At 46.7% G+C, this 7,123-nt stretch overlaps 1 protein-coding gene across 11 annotated transcripts in view; it reads left to right on the top strand.

Moving 5' to 3' along the window:
* The first annotated feature begins 326 nt into the window (after positions 1 to 326).
* Positions 327 to 7,123, top strand: part of Stau2 (staufen double-stranded RNA binding protein 2) — a 332,068-nt gene continuing 325,271 nt past the window's right edge. For 3 of the 11 annotated variants that reach the window (XM_075971423.1, XM_075971426.1, XM_075971428.1), the window contains exon 1: positions 827 to 979. The gene's annotated coding sequence lies outside the window, so the exon portion shown is untranslated. Of the gene's footprint in view, positions 446 to 826; positions 980 to 6,273; positions 6,346 to 7,123 lie in introns of those variants that run through there. The other 8 variants (XM_075971433.1, XM_075971434.1, XM_075971424.1 and 5 more) reach the window with 7 other exon arrangements.

Raw genomic sequence — 7,123 nt, 5'->3', positions numbered from 1 at the left:
ATTTATTTAAAGGGCTGAGTTCATAGATCTTCATTAACTAGGTTGACGTTATCTGGCCATACCTAACCCACATCAAAATCAGGACGAATGAACAAGTAATTTGAGTTTTCTAGCACTCTTCAAAAAAAAAAACCAAGGATCTAGGACACTGTTTTAAGACGATCCTCATTTTTGGCTGCAAGGATTTCTTCTTCATATAGCCACACAATTTTTATTTTTATTTTTTCTAGTGAATGAAGCTTGGCCATCCCGCCAACGCCGAGGAGCAGGTGATGAGGGCTTATTAGCCTTTTCAGGTTGATATAGCGAGCTAACCTCCTCTCCCTCCCCCAGTTTAAAAAGGTGCAGGAGCCGCCGATGCGTGCGTCGCACCGCGGCGGAACGGACGCGGGATGGTCGCGCGTCCCCGGCTCAGCAGAGGCGGGTAGTCAGCGAGCCGGGGAAGGTAGGAGAAGAGGGTCGGGGCCAGGCTGCCGTGCAGGGCACAGCCGCGGGCCAGTGGGTGCGGGAGAGGCTGCCAGGCCGGTGCTGGAGCACCTCTGCAGCCGCGGGGCGGGCGCCGTGCCTTGCGGGGTGCTCTCAGCGCGCTCCCCGCAGCGGTTCCCGGGAGGGGCCTTGGGGTGACCCGTGGTCCCTAGCCCCGCAGCGGCCCCGGGACTGCGGGGGGCCGGGCGGCCACCAGGGGGCGGGAGCTGCGCGGCGAACAAAGGCCGCTCGACCGAGGCGGGAGGCGGGGCGGGCTGGCGAGAGAGGGCCGGCGCGGGCGGGCGGGCGGGCGGGCGCGCGCGCGCGCGCGGCGGCGCAGGCGGGGGCGCGCGGCGCGGGCCCGGGAGGGCGCGGCGGGAGCGCAGGGCGGCAGGCGGAGGCGGGGGGCGGGAGCCGAGGTGGGAGCCGGCGGCGGCGGCGGCGGCCGAGCGGGGTCAGTTCTCGGGAGCGCTCGCCAATGTGGAGCCGTCTGCCGGGCGGCCGCAGCCCGCAGGTAAATCCCGGTGCGAGCGGCGCCGCCAGGCCCGACTTCCGCCGGCGGGGTCCGAGGTTGAGCGCCGGGAGGGAGCCAGCCGGGCATTCCTCTCACGGCCTCGCTCCCGCGCTACCCTCGGCCGCCCTGGGGGAGGGGAGCGGGCGGGGGGGGGGGGGCGTGTGCCGCGCCGGCCGCACAGGTGTCCTGAGGGGCGGGGCGGGGCGGGGGCGCCCGGCGCGAGCGGGGAGGGCGCGGGGCGGCCAGAGGGCGGGCGGCCGCCCGGGGCCTTCCCTGCAGGGGCGTCGGGGCCTCGGTCGGCGGCCGTGGCTATTTCTGTAGAATGGGCAAGTGGCGAAGACGTAACTCGCCGGAATGGGGAAGGGAGGTGGGGCCGAGGGGACAAAATATAGCCTATGACAGGCAAGTTCCGCCGAGCCTCCTGCGAACTGGGACCGTGACGGCTCGGCTTAAAGGGGTAGTTGGCGGCAGTGACCTTGCCGGGGCGTGGGGAGTTGGGTGAGGCACAAAGCTGGGCTGCAGGATCTGCCGTGAGGGCAGGGGCTCGGGTCTCTGGGGGTCTCTGTGGGGTGGGGGAACGGAGCCGGTTCCGCAGAGGCGATTGAACTAGGAGACCTGGGTAGGGGGTGGGAACGAAAGCCTGGTTGGGAGAACGCGCTGAGGGATGGGGGTGGGGGGCGAGGTCTGAAAGTCCCTGCAATTATTAGGTACAAAATCTCGCCTTGTGAGTGGTTTTCATTATGGATCCCTATGCCACCCCTCAAAAGCTTAGAACTTCTTGAGTGACGATGGAGCATCCAATGAGGGTGGACTAGGCAGTAACGCAGTACGCCTGAAAGGGGATGGATCTTGTAAAAGTGATGATAGAGAGTATCCTTTAAAGAAATACTCCGGTAACCGGAAGCCTTCATTATTGAGAGCTTGATCTTAACAGTGTTGGGAACTTTGTTGATGCCTGCTTGGATTCTGATGTATTCTTACCTTTTCTGAGGGATAGCATTTGAAATAAAAACAATGTTGGACATGCTAAAAGGTGGTAACACTGTAGGGTGTTTCTCCCCCATCCTTTCTACGATTCAAATATACTGTCATTGACTGAACTATAGTGGAAAAGTCTAATTCAGTTAAAAAAAAACTAAGACTCTGCTAGATTGTGTTTTTAATGTAGCAAGTCTTTATCTTATTTTACTAGAAACTCGAAATATCACTCGATTATGGATTAGCCATAGGCCTGTATGAATTGTGCAAATCAGGTCATGCCCAACTGCATGCATGGTGTGTGTGGCCACAGTGCCAGTCCTGGGCATCTCTGCCTCATGGCATGGCCTGGCAACTGCTGTAGGAAACTTACTTCCCAGTGGTTAGCTGGCCAGCTGTAGTGTACTGTTCCACACACATTACTCTTTTTCCTTAAGGAACAGTGTTTTGTGTTTGAAAATGTTGCTATACAACCCAAGTAGGTAATATAATTTTTAATTTCCTGTTTGGAAACGATGTCAACTTTCAGGAAAGTTGCAAAAATTAATACAAAGAATACCCATGTAACTTTTGTCCAGGTTTACCTGTTAGTTTCCGTTATGCCAATTAGTAATTGCTCTCCGCCACACACACAAATCCCCCACCCCACATATATACATATAATATATGTATGCGTATGCTACATATATTATAACCCCTCACTTCTAGATACTTCAACATGGAAAACCTTACTCGGTTTGCCTGGAATGAAGTTCTAGGGAAGAATGCGGCCTGCTTTTGTACACAATAACAAAAATAAGATAGGACTAGCTTGATGGCTCAGTGAGTCAGACCTCATCACCAAGCCTGTACACACTTGTGGAGGTCAGGGGGCAACTGTTGTCTTCTGCCATGTGGGTCCTGGGGACCAAACTCAGGTCACCAGGCTTGGTGGCTTAAGGGCTATGCAGTAAGAGTAAATTCTCTCTGCATCATATGGGGCCCTGGATGAAACTGTTACAAGTTGTCCTTTGACCTCCACATTCCCACAGTGACATTTTAATGTCCCCACTTACATGTACACATGCGCACACAAATATAAAATAAACATTAAAAGTAAAAAGGATAGTGATGAAAGTTTTAAATACAAAACAGTACAGAAAGTGCCCTAGAATGAGTAGTTGGTAAAAATATTGGAATTGTTTTTGTTCCTAATTTTTTAGTATTTTTTAAAATTAAAAATTATTTTATATGTATGTATGTATATATATGTATGTATATATATACATATATACATATATATATATATATATATATATATTTCCTCCATGTATGTGTGCACCATGTGCACCTGTATTTTCTTTTGGCTTCCATGAGTTTCCATGTTTGCTCATGGAAGTCAGAAAAGGGCATTGGATCCCCTGGAATTGGAGTTACAGACAGTTGTGAGCTGCTGCGTGCGTTCTAGGAGTCAAACCCAGGCAGGGCCTTTGGAAGAGCAGCCAGTGCTTAACCACTGAGCCGTCTCTCCAGCCCCCTCATTAGTATTCTTACAATTCCTTGTGGTGCTAGAGCTTGAACCCAGATCCTCCCATAGGCTCGGAAACCACTAGCACTGGGCTATATATCACAGCCTGACTCCATCTCATTATTTATTATTGTTATTATTATTATGATGATGATGATGATGTGTGCGATAAGCTGTTCCTGTGCTCCCAGTCCTCCCACCTCAGCCTCCCCGAACCACTGTACCTAGCTCTTACTTCATTTCTTTTATGCTGAGTGCTTTGTGTCTGTCTGATCATGTATGTTCGTGGAGTTGAACTGGATGATCAGTCATATGAAACACCGTGTCTCGTAGGTGTTCCAGAAAATATCAGGGGAGTACTACCCATAATAGTTACGGCTTATGTTTATGTCATTGGTCGACTTTGAATATTTCCCTAAAGTTCTAGATGCCCTAGGTATTAAACGCTTGACGTTTGTTGCTGTTGTTGAGACTTGTAACCCAAGTTTCCCTTGAGTTTGCTTGGAGCCAAGGATAACCTTGAGTTGATCCTCCTGCCTCCACTTCCCAAATGCTAGGCTTGTGTCACCACAGCCCATGAAAAAAATGTAAGAAGGCAGAGCTTTCATAATTTAGTGTGGATGTTAATCACCGCAGTGTGTGTGTGTCTGTTTGTAGATAACCCAGCCTCTAGAGAGATGGATATCGGACCTCCATCTCAACTGACGGGTTAACTGAGGATGGCACACGTCATAGGCTTGTGTCTCTTGTGTTTTTCCCCCTTTTACTTTAACTGGCATAGTTGAGTAAACTTCTCTGTGCTCAGAAACTTTCACTGGCTTTTAGGAAATATCGACATTTATAATTGGATCTTTCTTTAATGGTTTTTTGAGAGCCACCTACTTAATTAAAATAAAAATGAAAACTATTTTTAAACTTAAAAGTTTGGCCGGGCGGTGGTGGCACATACCTTTAATCCCAGCACTCAGGAGGCAGAGTTTGAGGCCAACCTGGTCTACAAGAGCTAGTTCCAGGACAGGCTCCAAAGCTACACAGAAACCGTGTCTTGAATAAAACAAAACACAGAAACAAAACAAACAAAACTTAAAAGTTTAAAAGATTTATTTATTTAATGTGTTTTGCCTGCATGTGTGTGTACCATGTTCGTCAGAAGAAGGCATTCTACCCCCCATCAGCTTGGAACTAGAGTTATGGGCAATTGTGAGATGTCTTGTGGTTGCTGGGACCCAGGTTTTCTGCAAGAGCATCAGATATTCTTAACCAAGGAACCATTATTTAAAAAATAATTTTTAACTTTATATGCTTAGTATGAAGGTGTCAGATCTCCTGGAATGGGAGTTACTGACAGCTATGAGCTGCCATGTGGGTGCTGGGTCCTCTGGAAGAGCAGCCAGTGCTCCCAGCCCCTAGGGAATCATATTTTAAAGTATATTCTACAAATTCATTAGAGTAAGAAGCTTTGCATTGATGCCTAGTTTTGGTAGTGCTGTCAGTGAGGACAGCAGTTGTGACATGTGACTAGAATGCCTACCATTTGTAGGACGGGTCCTGATGTAAGTGTTCATAGTTATTTATGCCTTTTCTTAAAGCTACATATATACATACATACACACACATATATCTATATCTATATCTTTAGAGCCTTTAACTTACCTTGGGCAAATCATGATAAAAGTGGACTGTTAATCACAGACACCTTTGGACCTTGCATTCCTTGTGAGCTGCAGGTCTTTCCTCTGTAGCCCGCTGTCAGCTGCCTTGCCTGTTTTCCTTTGGTAGACTAGAATCTGGACCTTCGTGTCCTCCTGTGCCTGACTGGATACCACTGTAGGGCATTTTGGGACGTGTGTCTAGGTTTCTGTAGCAGCGCTTAGGCGTAATGGGATTGAACTGTAGCTGGAAGCTCCTTAGACATAGGATGGAGAGGTAGATTCTACAAGACCACAGACAACATGCAGCTGCTTTGGACCTTTTTGATATGTCTTGATTTTCTTAATCATATTGTTTAAAATGTAGGACAGGAAACTGGGCATATCTTTAAAGAAGAAACCAAGTTTTAAAGATGTATGCTGCTTTGGAATTCTGAGCTGTCCATGGTACAGTTATAAATAATTTTTATATTGATATAAATCTAATATAGATAGCTTGCTTGATGAAAAATGAATAATTTTAGAATGGTATCCAATTAACAGTGTTATTAAAGACATAATAGTTACGTTTCAGTTTATGTGGCTCATTTTAATAGTGAAAGGCTTATAGAATATATACTTTCAAATGAATGGATGTTTTCATTTTTTAAAAAACTATTTATTTTATGTCTATGGGTGTTTTGTATGCATGTACATTTGAGATGTATATTGGAGGTGGCTTCTAATCTCACAGGATTAAAATTATAGATGGTAGTGAGCCACCAGGTGAGTGTTGGGAATTGAACTAAGGACCTCTCAAAGAGCAGCCAGTGCTCTTAACCTTTGAGCCATCTTTCCAGCCCAGTGTTTTTATTTTTGTAATCTCAAAAAAATATCTTTTATATGTCAAGATTAGAATTTAAGAACATATGTCAGTATCTTCCTTCTTAAAGTAATCCACATCGCCACACTCTAGTCTTGAAGGAATACATACAGGTCTGTATATAAATATTTTTACTGACTAGGCATAATACTAAATATAAAAATGATGGGTCACAGAGTTGATGAGGGATTAATAAATGCTAAGCATTAGAAGAGAAAAGGCACCAAATCACTCAGATCCTTTTAATGGTTTATTTATACCTACATCTTTCAAAACTTGTTTTTTCCTTTTTTTAAAGGTTAAATTAAAATATTTTGCATCTGAGTGTTTTCCCACCTACATATCTCACAAGTGTGCAGTGTCCTCAGAGGTAAGCACAGTGTCAGGTGCTGAAGCCCAGAGTTACAGGTGGTTGGGAGTGGTCTGTGGGTGCTGGGAACTGCACCTGGATCCTCTACAGGAACAACAGATGCTCTTAACCCCAGAGCCCTCTTTCCAGCCCCCATGCCTCCAATTATTTCTGTTCAATTGTATATTTCAATTGTATATTTCAATTGTATATAATTGATTGGGTTTTAGTTATGGCGTGTGTATTTTAACACCATTTGAGGAATGCTGCACGTTTAAAAGTAGATTGAATGTGTTCTTTGACAACTTCATAGAACACACACATACACACACTGTAATTTGATTACATGACCTTCAAGTTCCTCGTCTCATTTCCCTGGACCCTCTCAATGCTTGCCCTTCCTACTTTCATGTTTTTTTCTTTCTTCTGTTCCTCCTCTTTTTTTTTTTTAAATAACCCTAAGAGTCCAATTAGAGTTTCCTGCATGAACATGGGCAGCCGACAGTCCCAAAGAAAAATGACTCTTTTAGCAGCCGGCTCTCAGTTGCTAATAGCGCCGCTCAGAGAGAGGTGGAATCTCAAGAGTCCCTTCTTGGTTTGTGCTGGAATTACTGACTGGGTTGGTCTTGGGCAGGTGGCCCTAGGTGCTGCGAGCTAATGGTGCCATGGCTGTGTCGTGTCCAGAGGCAGCATGTAGAACACTCTTCCCCTCTGTACCTTTTCCATGCTCCCTGAGTTGGCAAAGATGTCACTCAGCACTGTTCACTGCTGTCACTTTGTCTCAGGACATCCAACAGTT

Source organism: Microtus pennsylvanicus, chromosome 5 (genome assembly GCF_037038515.1).
Source record: "Microtus pennsylvanicus isolate mMicPen1 chromosome 5, mMicPen1.hap1, whole genome shotgun sequence".
Lineage (NCBI taxonomy): Eukaryota > Metazoa > Chordata > Mammalia > Rodentia > Cricetidae > Microtus > Microtus pennsylvanicus.
The sequence above is the reverse complement of the archived record's forward strand: the minus strand, read 5'-3'. Positions and strand labels throughout refer to the sequence as shown.